Raw genomic sequence first — 14,620 nt, forward strand, 5'->3', positions numbered from 1 at the left:
GAGAGAATGAGTGAGGAAAGATTGACCAAGAGGATATATGTGTCGGAGGTGGAGGGAACGAGGAGAAGAGGGAGACCAAATTGGAGGTGGAAAGATGGAGTGAAAAAGATTTTGTGTGATCGGGGCCTGAACATGCAGGAGGGTGAAAGGAGGGCAAGGAATAGAGTGAATTGGAGCGATGTGGTATACCGGGGTTGACGTGCTGTCAGTGGATTGAATCAAGGCATGTGAAGCGTTTGGGGTAAACCATGGAAAGCTGTGTAGGTATGTATATTTGCGTGTGTGGACGTATGTATATGCATGTTTATAGGGGGGGCCATTTCTTTCGTCTGTTTCCTTGCGCTACCTCGCAAACGCGGGAGACAGCGACAAAGTATAATAAAAAAAAAAGATAGACAGATAGATAGATAGATAGATAGATAGAGAGAGAGAGAGAGAGAGAGAGAGTATCCCTGGGGATAGGAGAGAAATAATACATTCTGCGTATTCCACGAAAGTTGTAGAAGGGGGCGGTATCGGGGGGCTGGAAACCTTCGCCTTCTTGTATTTCATTTTCTAAAAGAGGAAATAGGAGTCAAGCGGTGAGTGCTCATCCTCCTCGGAGGCTCAGACTGGGGTGTCTGAATGTGTGTGGATGTAAAGAAGATGAGAAGAGAGGAGAGATAAGTAGTATGTTTGAGGAAAGTAACCTGGATGCTTTGTCTGTGAGTAAAACGAAGCTCAAGGGTAAAGAATGGTTTGGAAACGTCTCGGGAGTAAAGTCAGGGGTTAGTGAGAGGACATGAGCTAAGGAAGTAGCACTACTCCTGAAGCAGGAGTTGTGGGAGTGTGTGATAGAGTGTAAAGAAGTAAATTCTAGGTTGATATGGGCAAAACTGAAAGATGGATGACGATGCTTATGCACCTGGTCATAAGAAAAGATCTTGAGAGGCAAGTGTTTTGCGAGCAGCTGAGTGACGGTGTCAGCAGCTTTGATGCACGAGACTGGGTATTAGTGATGGGTGATTTAAATGCAAAGGTGAGTAATGTGGCAGTTGAGGGTATAATTGGTGTAAATGGGATATTCAATGTTGTGAATGGAAATGGTGAAGAGCTTGTGGATATGTGTGCTGAAAAAAGACTGGTGATTGGAAATACCGGATTTATAAAGAAAGATATCAGTGTCTCCTGTAGATATATCATTTACCCAGCCTCTGCAAACAGTCTCAAGGTGGTTGGATCCTCACTGACCCTCTCATCTTTATTCTGCGTGATGTAGGATACCATCTAATGTATTACCAAGGCAATTATTTCAGTTTGGTTGATTACTCCACTAATTCACTTTTTTACTTTCTACACTCGATTCATTTTCGTTGGCACATTAATTGTCGCATTCATTATTCTTACAATCAATTGTCACTTTCATTATTCTTACAATCTTCAGTTTCATTCACTACTAACTAAACAATTTTACAATCTCTATGCGTGAGCGGAGTGGGGTAAATTAGAGCTATGTTTCTCAACCCTGGCGACATGGGCCGCACTGAGGTAGCCTATACAGTCTATACACGCGCTTTCACATCCCCCAGCCTGTTCCGTCCTGTTACACACACACACACACACACACACAATATATATATATATTTTTTTTTTTTTTTTTTTTTGCTTTGTCGCTGTCTCCCGCGTTTGCGAGGTAGCGCAAGGAAACAGACGAAAGAAATGGCCCAACCCACCCCCTAATTCATATCATACAAAATTCCATTTGCTTATGCTCACATCTGACAAATGAATAATTCAAGATTACACTGAAGAGATTCAAATCCTACGCTATAAAACATATACAGATTTTCATTTTATAAATGTATGTACTCCAATTACTTCTTCACCTGAGTTGTGTAAAGTTGTGTATATATATATATATATATATATATATATATATATATATATATATATATATATATATATATATATATATAATTTTGGAGGGAAGCCTGTGAGACACATGAAGACCATACTTTTATGACAAGCTTCGTTAACTGGATTGATGGAGGTACTGTTTGAAAAGGATAGTTACTAGTTGAGGGAGAGACACTCTTCAAAAAAGAGGTATAAAATGAGGAGGTACCGATTGAAAGAGGTACTGTTTGAGAGGAAGGCACTGTTTGAATGGGAGATACTGGTTGAGGGAGGCACTGCTTGAAAGGAAGACATTGGCTGAGAGGAAGGCACTGGCTGAGAAAGTACTTCCTCCTTGATCTAACGCTGATGATTCCTGTTGAACATGGCTTAAAGGAGGCTGGATGAAAAGATAAACACTATTACTAAGTAATTTTTCATAAGACTTGTAAACTTTAGGCTTCTTAACTGGACACACAAACAAATGAAAAAAAATGTTACAACGTAGGGAATATCCATACATGTACTAAGAACAAATCATTCTTAAAACTGACCATTTCATCTTAGCAAGAAACCTTGGGTTTTGATTGATCTTCATTAATAATAGATGAAGATCGGTTTCAGAAAACTGGCTAAACATTGTAAGAGTTTTAATATAATTTCTGATCCAGATCCGAAATCTGGGAGGACAAACGATCCCCCGCCTCACCTAATGAAGTGGAGGAGTTCTGCTAGGGTGGTTTTATCTTTTATGTAGGATTCAAAGGGTTCATTTTGAAGTATTCCAGGCAAAAAATTGAATATGACCCCTTTAGAGCAATGCTGAATTTGCTTCAGAACTATGAACTAAGATGATCCTGACTGGGATTCATTCTACTTATAAAAAAAAAAAAAAGAAGTAATCATGTTTCCTAAATGAACTTTCCGGAAACTGACAGCATTTGGTACAGGTTGGCTTGACACTAGATGGCCATGGGCCACATGCATAGTGAGAGAGTGTGTGGACTTAGAATAACCTTTAACACCTGAAGTAGGTGTTAAAATACTTTTCGGTTGGTGGATGTAAGTTACGTTAACGGCTGTAATGACCCTGGTAGTTGATAGGCCTAATGCCCAAACAACCAACCAACCAAATGGCACACCAGGCCTCAGAGAATAATCTTGAATGACATTGGTTAAAGACTGTGTTCGCAAGAGAATTTTAGATATTCAGAAGGCTAAATATATGTAAATCCCACTGAAGCAGTACCTCTAGACCCCAGTGGGGATCCCTCCCACACAAACACACACACACATAAATAATTCTCTTCTACTTTGCCTAGAAAATAACCCTCCACCCACAAAAGCTAGCTGCAGGCATGTGATCCTTGGGCTGAGTAATTTCATGAAAAGACAAAAATTCCTGACGAAATCAAATTATTTGTATAAAATGAAAAACCTTTGAACGCTCCCAACTGTTTCCTTAGAAAAAGAGATAGCAAAAGTCTATTCAGAACACAGAAAAGTCAATCTCAAATCCTACAGCGGTGTTTTACTCTGAAAACAAACCATATTATTTTCTGGAGCCCAAATCTTCTCCATCCATTCTTTCTCCTTTCTTAAGCATGATGTTACAGCTTCATATGAAATTTTGTGAAAACTATCACCTAAACTTAAGGTAAAAAGAACTCCATTTATAAGTAATGAACTATTTGGCTTACATATTTCATAAGACCCTTGAAAGATGCTCTCACAACCCTGGGGTTCCAGACACTCCACCTGAAAAATGCTACTGGCTACATTCTTGTTAAAAAGAAATGGCTAGAGAAAAACTCTTAACATACTAAATCATAACCTTCATATTTTCTCAAAAAGAAAGAACATTTCCAAATAGACTGGTACTGTGTCTACATGAAAGGGCAAATGAAATATACTCTCTTCTACACATATGACAAATTCAGATGTGAAGATTCTAAAACAATTTTTTTGAAGCTGGATAATCTTCTATATGAAGACAGCTCTGTAACATACACCATTAAATCTCCTGAAGAAATGCCACAATGCATTAATTCTTTCCACCAATATTTTATCTACTCTGAGGCTACCACAGTACTAAACTCAGGAAATCATTCAAGAGAAGAATTACATTCTCTAAAATAACTGGGGAAAAAAATCTTTCCAAAAATCCTAGCCAATAAACAACTTACCAATGAATAAAAATTGGAGAAAAATGCCAGTAGAAGGGCATTTGTCTTTTGTATTGAAGAGATCTGCTTCAAGGTTCACTCCTAATGCCAATATTAACTTGAAAGGTACTGTTCCTACTATCATTTCTGTCTTCGTCCAAGACATGGCATTTGCCCATATGTTGCATGCTTTGTAACCGAAGGACACTTGTAAAACCCATCCATGAATGCTGCAAATCTAAGAATGTGAGTGATTGTCTTGAATAAGTATGGCACGAACCTTAATCTATTAAGAATGAAGCAATTGTGATGCTTATATGTTTTAACAAAGTGGATTCTCCAAAGAGCAGTAGCCTCTCCCAAGGCCTAATATATCTGCTTAAACTATCAGCGTTTCTTCAGAGGCTTTCCAAGTCCTGAATTCCTGCAGACTTTCCTTGCTGCTCCATCACATCAGAGCTTTGCAATGCTTGTGTCATCTTTTACCAGAAAAAAATAACCATTTATGATGCCACTCTTTTGGTTAGTAAGATCACTAGATAACTATAAACTTCTACAAAAATGAATTTTTTCCTAACAGACAATCTGATTGGTGACAAGATGGCCATTCTTAAAACTAAAGAGGCTGTAGCTGATTCCATAAAAGATGGATCCAAGTACAGTGTAAAGCAAAGTGAACATATTTGAGGAGTACCAAACGATCTCCATACATGAATGCTTCTGTTCTGACACAGAACATTTCCACAATATTGATGAAACATGCATGTTGCCAGAGACATGCTTCTTTGGTAAACAGAAAGTCATATTTCAACATTACCTTTATAATGATATTAATTCTGTTTAGAAAGGTGTTAAAACTCTGTAACTATACTTAGTCCAAAAGACACTCACAAAACACCTTGCTAACTCAAAATAGCCAGACAATGTCTCATTCCAGAATACTGAAATATATCAGAATGCATCCTTAAGATCCAAACTTTTGGCTCACATTTTTCTGAAGTTTGATCGCAGACACTTTCCTCTGTGATCATTTATAAATGTGTTAGTTTAATCTGCTTGTCCACACAGAACTATAACCATTCTTTGTAAAAACCAGCACCTTGGCTGGTCTCACATTATGTTGTCATTTCTACAAGACCATTTAAAAAACTGAGTCGATGTCTGCCCTCTTAATCTATGAAAAAAGGTTGGTCAACTTACCCATGACCATGTCGGTCTCCTTTACAAAGCAGTATTGTATTTGAAATGTCTATCAATCTAACCAGCTACATTCTAAAAACTTATGAAATCAGCCACTGACTCACCGAGTTATTTCAAGGTTGCTCATTTCATTTTGGAACCTCCGACCTGTAGCATCTTTCTCCTCAGAGGCTAATCAACGACAGAACCATTATATGGAATTCCTAGAGCTCCTCAAAATTATCCAACCAACCCTATCTGTGGATGAATTACCATGATTCTTTGGCCTGCTTATAAACTACTTTTGCATCTTTTCTCAATCTTCTAGACACCTGCCATCAGCGAAAAAAAATGTCTGGATAGATCCAAATCTCCTAATTCTGATGCTTTTTGAAGCACGTCAACAGAAAAAATAATTTCCAGTAAGGTCAAAAATGCAAGACTTCTGATTTTCTAAGATTATAGCCAAACCTTAGGTAAAGATATTGGTGAAAACTAAGCAAATTTTCAAAATGTGTTGAAAAAGATATTCAAAACCATCAACTGTCCAGGCACTCTTGCAATGGAAGCTTCTTTGTGAAGCTAGTCAAGGGAATCTTCTAAAAACTAAAAGTAGTTTTAACAAACTTATCTCTGTTCACCTGTGGACCCTGTGAATAGTCCATAACTGTCTGAAACTCAGTCACTTCTAAGTCACCAAAAAGGTAAAGAAATTAGACTAATATCACTAAGGTCCTAATCAAAAGCTGTTGACTGGCTAACCCTGTTAGATGCTGTATTCTATGATCATACCCCAGTTAAAGTCAGCATTCTTACCCTTAACATTACAAGAAGGATAAACGGCAGGGTTGGGCTGCATGCTGTCTACCCCTCTCAGGGAATGTGCCCTGCCCAAAGGATTAGAAACCAGGCAACACCCTCTCCCAGTGCTTTTCTGAACTAAATTAGATTTGTTTTGTATCCTAACCAACACGCCATAACAGTTAGGATAGGAAATACACTACAGGGTCTCAATTGGATTATGGACGTGAAGAGCTCAAGGATAATGAGAGGGTATGTACACATATTCATGATGTACAGTAAACCATACATTTATATCCACAGTAATACACTATCATATCTAAAGTAGTAAAAAATATAACCCTGTCACTATCCAATTGTAATGATGTTTGTTCCCTGAAATAATATTCTCTCATATCTCTAAACATTGCAATTTGAATTAGCTAAAACTTTTTTCAATATCTGAAGATATAATTTTACAGTTTTACATGACATTACTTAAAATAATAGGAACTCAACTAAAGATCCTAATCAATATGAGGGCCTATAACTAATCAGAAGCCCCTTTGAGTGTTGGGGAAGGTCATGAAGTAATTCGAAGGCCTGAAAAGAAAATTACTTTTAAAACCCTCTGAAGCACAGTGCTGACATCAACCTTGCCTATCAACATAAATACTCCTTCCACTTCTATATGGAATTTGGGCAACCGTCATGAGATCTGCTGTGTTGATCAAACGGTGAAACTTTAATAAAAGATGTCATAAGAAGGCCATCCCTGCTTATGACAGCAAACTAAAGTACAAGGACGACTGGAAGAAGTGTATTGGTGGGGTCAGAGTCGCAGCAAACACCTTAAGAAGGAGGGTCATCAGCCCAACATTGCTTACCTAAAATGAAAGCTTTCACTGAAGTGATAAATAAAAGATAATTCAGAAGTGAAGGAATGACGTGGGGGTGGGGGATATAGTGGCAGACGGAAATCAAGTGAGAACTACAAATACTAGGTATAAAGACCTGTATCATAAAAAAACAGAAAATAAAGCATAAAGTATAACCACATAGATTAAAAGTCACCACAGAAAATTCAGCTTTCTTAAAGTTTCCGAAACGAAGTACCACAAAAAGCGCTGATAAAAGCACTCTAAATCCTGAGAGAATTCAGGACAATGATCAATTCTTGCTTGAAACAGAGATGCTAAGATTTTTTCACTCAAAATTTCAAATATGCAAAATACAGCTGAACAGACATAAGATTCCTGTGTACCCAAACACAAGAGTTTGAGTTCTGCCTACAGTATATACAACCAAAGCTCAAATCTCCTACGCCACTAGTTTGGAGCATTTCAGATGCATAGAAAGTTATGGAGCATAACTATATGCTCTTTACACTGTAGAAGCAATTCAAAATGATGATAAAGTACCAACATCAAACAGACTCCTATCATATAAAGTGGGGAGGGCCATAGTATGATCAGAGAAAATGGTTACTTGTAAATGTAACGCAAACACTTTCAAGAAATCAAAAGAATCTAGAGTTGTCACATGATATAGATAGGGTTGTAATCCAATTGTCAGGAAACGGGCTAACTGACGGTAAATAAAGTAGTAATTAATGATCAAACCCCAGAGTGGTTTGAGGTAACAAGTGGTGTAACAAAAGGTTCTGTCTTGGGACCGGTTTTCTTTCTCATATAAATATTGATAATGGGCTTCACTTTAAGATCTCCAAATTTGCGGTTGATACTCTGTGGGTAATACATGTACAACAGAAACTGAACGTCTGCAGCTTCATTGACTGACTGACAAACATGTACTGGTCTAACGTTAAGGTGGCAGATGAATTTCAATAAGTTTCACATATCGGTAGTAAAAATGAAAAGGCAAGCTACAGTGTGAATTCTGTTGAGCTACAAAAGGTCAGTGAGGTTTTAAAGGACTTGGGTATAATAATATCTGGTGACTTAAAGCCACTGCATTGAAGCAGTAAGAAAGGATGAACAAAGGATTTTTTGATTATGTCTCTGGAAATTACCCTCACTCATTACAAGTCATTTGTGCATCTCCATCTTGATTAGTGGTCATTTTGGTCAATCTACTAGAGAAAAGACAAAGAAAATGGTTCGAGGATGGAGAAGAGCTGAGAAAGAAAACCGATCACAGCCGACAAATGATTAAATCTACTAAGCTTAGAAAAGAGGAGGTTGAGAGGTAATCTAATACAGGTATTCAAAATGATTAAAGGTTTCAGTGTTCTTAATCTAATGAACTAAATGATATAGATACGTCTGATTTCACAAACAAATGAAAATATACACTGGTGGTCAATGTCTTAACGTCAAATGAAGTAAAATAAACACAACAAATACATTTAAGCATAGATGACAAGTATTTCGCTTGAAGTCTATGACTAACATTATTTGCACCTCCTTCGCTATACAAGATTACAGATCTTAAAAAGAATCCGTGTTTTTCACCACAATAATCCATGATTTCGTTTTCTTTCACTATCATAAACAACCCAATAATCTGTATCTGTTTGAATTCAGTTGTATGAAATATCAGTCTCCTCTAGAGGCCTACATTTACCTTATTTTCGATTAAGTTTGAAAAATGAGAATTTTTACCTTTAGAGCGGGCTGGGTGTTCACTTCGTCCTACTGCACTCAACCACTCCATCAATTCTGGAAGGGTGGCGGGGGGAAAGGTGTTGTCTGTCTCGGGGTCCTTCTAAAGGCTCTGACCTGATTTCATTTTTTTGTGTTTAAAATCCCATTAAATCCAGTATTAAATGTGAAACAGACACCCTCGTGTTCGTCATTGATGTCGTTACAAAATGAACTCATTTCTTGTTTTATGAGCTCATTACTATCCAACTTTAGGATTTGTATTAGTAAGCACTTAAAAAGGTTCTAGAAGAAAGAAAAGGGGCGTTACATAATATCGTTGGGCCTCCTTTACAAAGGTGTGGGGTACTTGGAGGATTATTCCCTTGTTGGTACAGGTGGATACTCCTGGACCCATGCTGACTCGACGTTTTTGGGTGTCGTTGATATATTTCAGTTTCAACTTTGAAAAATTATGTAATATCGGCTTCATATTTAAGTAGGGTGAGACCTTCATGGGTTCTATTGATTTATAGAAATGTTTACATCTTTTACATCAATCATCCCATTTTTCCTGATCTTCATAGGCCTCCCCTTGGCTAATGTTTTGCATTATAGAATAAATGTCATAATGTCATAAGGAAGAACTCTGAAGATAAAAAAAAAAAGTAGGTTTAAGATAAGGTGAGGATTATAAAAAAACTAAGCTAAATTGATTATAATTATTCAATAAATGCTTTTCTTTCATGTTACGTATGTGTTATCCAAAAATCACAATTACTGTATTCAAGAAGGCGTGAAGTGATACCGGCTCTGCAGAGAATAGTCGCAACACAGCGCAATGTTCACCTTAACTTAGCATCTAATTCACCCACAATCTCACCACATTACCACATGAGATAAAGTGTAAAGGAATCCAAACCAGTGCTTATCCTAACCTGACCTTCAAACTCATCTTTAACCTTACCGTCAAACTCATTCAAACACCAGTAAACCCCACCATGTAGATACACAGGATACAATAGTAAAGAGAGCAATCAGAGCCAATGCTTAACCTAATCCAGCCTTTAACCTCATCCTCACCTAATTGCACCATAGGCAGAACTTACCCTTCTTACACACTCTGTACACTCAGAGCATAGGGCCTTGACCACTAAATTAGCAGGGCAAGAATGTCATATGGAGCTACCTCTCAGAATAGAAGACGGAAGACTGTGCTATCCTGTACAAACAAGACTGCAAAGTCGCCCTTCCTTTCTAAAGTTGAGGATTTTTTTTTTTGTGTGTGTATGTGTGTGTGACCAAGAACAAGACTTTTTAAAAAGCTCTACTTCAACTTATCCCTTGATGGCACAGTGGCATCTGTTATCACCAATAAATTCACTTTTCCAGAATCTTCAACTCATGCCACAAATTTAATCTAGCAGATCATGAAAGGAAAATATACTTCATGCATAGTGCGTGAGAGGAGTTGAGATACTTGTTGAATCTGACATCTATAACTAAATCAAGACAATGAATCTCTCCCAGCATCACCCAATCCCTGAAATTTCTGGTAAGCTAATAATGAGTTTGAGGAGAAAATTTGGAGGGGAAGAGGTGAAGTGTTTTAATACCTGGGAGAGGACATGGCAATAAGTGGAGCCATGGAAGAGGAAATGAGTCATAGGGTGGGTGAGGTGAAGGCTCTAGGAGCACTAAAGAGTGTGTGGAAAGAGAGATTGTTATTTAGGAAGGCAGACATGGGTATGTGTGATGATATGGAACTACTAACATGATTATATGAACGTTAGGTATGGGGTATAGATAAGCCTGTGCAGATGAAGGTGGATGCATTGGAAATGAAGTGTTTGAGGACAATATGTCATGTGAGGTGGTTTTGATCGATTAAGTTATGAAAGTGTGAAAGAAATGTGTGGAAATAAAAAGATTGTGGTTCAGAGAGCTGAAGAGGGTGTCCTGAAATGGTTTGGACATAATAGAGAGAATGAGTAGTAGGTAGTAGTTGGTAAACAGCCACTAACGAGGAAGGTTTATTACTGGTGCATTCTGCCTTGGTATCGAGAGGGTTAGTGACAGCTTTGTATTGAGCCAGTACTTCAGTGGTTTTCAAGTTGCACTCCTTTGACCCAGGTAGCTGTCTCTTTCTTCTGCCTCACTCAGAGGTGGACTGCTGGCATTCTGTCCACAAATATGCAATTTCTCCTTGTCACACAGAACACTTGACAAACATGTAACACACACAGCTCCTTCCTAACTACAGATATTTGTGGTGAGTGCTAGCCCTGCATTTTGGCAAAATGATAGGAGCAATAGACAGAAGCAGTAAGTAGGAAAATTAGGTAGGAGCAGCAAGTAGGAAAATTAGGTAGAAGCAGTAAGTAGAAACATTAGGTGGGAGCATTAGGCAGAGGTGGTAGGTTGGAACATTAGGTAGACACATCTGGTAACAGTAGTTGGTGGAAGCATCAGGTAGGAGCTTCTGAAAACTACGCTAGAGTTGCCCTTTGCCAAAGGCCTTCTATGAGCGAGGCACTAAAAGCTAAGAAATGACCCTGGAATTCACCATTTATGAAGACTCTTTTGATGTGGCCATCCCCTTGAGGGAGTTTCCAAAGGGAACAGATATCACAGATATAAACAGATAGCAGAGAGAATAAGTAAGGAAAGATTGACATAGATGATATATATGTCTGAAGAGGAGATGGATGCATGGAGTGAAAAAAAGATTTTGAGAGATCAGGGCCTAAACATGCAGATGGGTGAAAGGCATGTATACAATTGAGAGAATTGGAATAATGTGGTATACTAGGGTTGAAGAGCTGTCATTGGACTGAACCAGGACATGTGAAGTGTCCAAGGTAAACCATGGAAAGGTCTGTGGGGCCCATTTGTGGATTTGGGAGCTAGTGAATGGATGTGAGTGGATGTAGCCTTTCTTTGTTCCTGGCACTTCCTTGCTAATGCAGGAAACGGTGATCAATTATGGAAAAGAAGAAAGAATAATAGATACACATATTAATGGGGTTCAGAGAATTGTATTCTTTGACATGGTAAGAAAAAATTATGGAAGTTTGATACCTCCCTGACCCAGTTTCAACCTTTCTCTATTTAAAGTTCCTGATAACTTTCCTCTCACCTTTGACCATTCTGTAATCCCACCTCTTGACTTGATGAACATACTTGGTATTACTCTGCAATCTACTCTAACTTGGAAACCCTTATTATGAAAATAGGTAAGTCTACCACTAAGAAACTGGGAGTCTTGTTTAGATGTTGAATTTGCTTTTCTTCCTAACATCTGCTCTGTTTATACAAAGGATTGATCTCTCCTTGCAAGGAGTACTGGTCTCACATCTGGGGTGGCTCTGGCTCTGCAACCTCACTTGCCAGAGATGAGTTGAAAGCAGTCCGACTTCTGAACTCTCCTAGGCTAATTTCAGAACCTGACCTGCTTGCCCTAAGCAGCAATTATAGCTTCTTCCCTCTTCCATAGGTATTACTTTGGTTTTTGCTCCTAAGAGCTGGCTGCTTGTGTGTCCTTGCCACTAGCTAGACCACGTGGTTGCTGTGGCCAACGCAAGAGAGAGTGGTTTTGATAAATATTTCTTTCCCAGCATCTTGAAGCTTTGGGACTCTCTACTCTCTCATGTTTCTCCCAGTAACTATGACCTGGCACATTTTAATACAGGTTTTTCACTTCCTTCAAAATTTGTAAATACTTTTCTTTGTCTCCTCTTTTTCCTTTCATTAACCTCTCCATATTTCAATCAAGGCACAGCCTTGATGTGGACTTTTGTCCGTGACTGGAGTCTCCATTGTAAAAGAAAAAGAAAATTAACAATTTACTGTATCTGTGGTGTTCAGGCAATCATAACTCTGGCAGCAATGAAATCCCTTACTATACCCTTATTGCTACATGGGAAAAATAGTACGCATATGTTCACCATGATGTTAACTGTTTTTGGGCTTAGGAGGACTGGCCTTTTCAGTTGGCAAAAAAATTAAAAAACATTTAAATTTTTTCATAAACTAGTCATATTGAGGTTAATGTTGATTTGTATTTATTTAGCATTATGTACTAATGTGTCACCAGAAATTAATGATATTACAACCAGAAGTTACCACAATTTTCTGTAAAAGATATCTCTAAGAATTCATCAAATGATGTCTCTTTATTACTAAATCTTCAGAGGGAGCATCTCCTGTCTAGAAAGGTGTTGGAAACACCAGTCTCAAGTGATCAGACAGTGCAAGGGAAAAGTTTTTCTGTAACAAAAAGTTGGTAACTTTCAATTCGTCTTTGGTAACCTAAAACAAAGAAAAATCTTGCAGCAAAAGTCAGTTAAAATCAATACATCTGGAAGCAAATGCAACTATGATAATTAAACTCCTAAGTATGAACGGAGACCAATTGAAAACTGCTATTGTTAAGTCACAACAATGAAAACAAATAATTACATGTACAATATCTTTCAAGTCAGCTATCATAACTTTTAAATCATAGCTTTTAAAAGCAGAACCCTTCACCCAGCATTTTGTTTACCATAAATGCTAGCAGTAGTGAATTAAAACGTAAGTAAATCAGGTTGCCCATTGTATATGTGTGACTTTAAGCTGTATATACCAAAACAAATACTAAGGACAGCAATATTCTGATGTATACCTAGAACTGAGTTTGAGGAATGAAGCTGAGATTAGTCTGTGGCTGCAATGCCTTCATTTTGGCCTCATAAGCTTCACTTTGAGCATGTCGCTCAACTTAACTTTTGCCCGTCTCCACAACTATGTATCCACTGGCACATGTTGCACTTGAAAGGTATAGTTTTGATACATTATGCACCACTCAACATATGTAAATCTACTTCGTTCAATTTTGCTGTCTCACTAGTGAGTTCTGTAAATGTACACATTACTGTACAAAGGGGTAGGTCTTGGTCCACTTTTTCTGTATTTTGTTTTGTACTGCAGAGAACCCTTAAATCTGGTTAGTCTTCTGCAATTAATGATCATTATTAAGGGAGAGAGAGAGAGAGATAGAGAGAGATGTATGCAAGTCACAGTGATCCAATATATGTGAGGACTATGTTTTGAGGATCACTGTCAAATATCATGGAATGCAGTTCCTTGTCTTAATTACACAATGTCACATGGGGTCTAAATCTGATAACAGCCGCATTTCTACAGGATTTGAGGATTGCAAGAGCACTGTCCCACAATAATATATCATGATAAGAGAGCCAAACTATATGGTATATGGTAAGGTTTGATCTATCAAGTAGATCACATCTGTAAATGTATTTACACATAAGTAGAGATGCAGATGCAGAAGGCAGAAATCACCAAGATCTGATAAAGTGATATTAATAACAGGCCATTTTACAATATTACAAACATTAAGATTCTGCCTTAAGGCAGCTAGCGGCTGACATGTAATATTGAAAATTCATATCTGTAACATCATCAGATTCATACTCAAAATTAACTAGAAATGTCTCCAAGAATATGAAAATGCATATATAGTGAGCCATGAGCTAAACTGCACTCACATATATAAAATTGGTTGATATATGAACTATGACTGCATGCAAAAAACTTAATCATTATTGTTGAAATATTATGTCTGACAATGATACTCAATGCATTTGCTTTGTAAGTGCTGAATGGTTGTTATACAGGAGATGGAACACTTCAACTGATTGAGTCTTCTGCTCAGTGTGGGAGGCTTGGCATGACTAGACTGTCCCAACTTCACACAGCACTGTACAGTATATTTCCCAAAAGAACGTTTTGGACATGCTTCATGTGTTACCATCAACGTACCTACACTATGAAAAATCTATAGATTATTTATCACATTATTAATGAAATATGATGCAACATACCATATACAGTTTTCATTATTTTCAGTTAGAAATGCAAAAAAAAATGCCATGACCAAATGTGTGAAAATAGTGAAGGGCAAGGACTTAATTCTATGCATTTTACAGGGCAATAATCAGTAAAAAGTTCAAATAG

The 14,620-nt window shown here is 37.7% G+C and overlaps 1 long non-coding RNA gene across 1 annotated transcript in view; it reads right to left on the reverse strand.

Annotated features, from left to right (window-relative positions):
- LOC139757285 (uncharacterized) overlaps positions 1–8,759 on the reverse strand; it is a 45,485-nt gene extending 36,726 nt beyond the window's left edge. Inside the window, exon 1 of the long non-coding RNA XR_011714565.1 lies at positions 8,624–8,759. This is a non-coding gene — a long non-coding RNA (uncharacterized lncRNA). The remainder of the gene's footprint in view (positions 1–8,623) is intronic.
- Positions 8,760–14,620: the final 5,861 nt, after the last annotated feature.

The sequence above is a fragment of the Panulirus ornatus genome, chromosome 2 (assembly GCF_036320965.1).
Source record: "Panulirus ornatus isolate Po-2019 chromosome 2, ASM3632096v1, whole genome shotgun sequence".
Taxonomy (NCBI): Eukaryota; Metazoa; Arthropoda; class Malacostraca; order Decapoda; family Palinuridae; genus Panulirus; species Panulirus ornatus.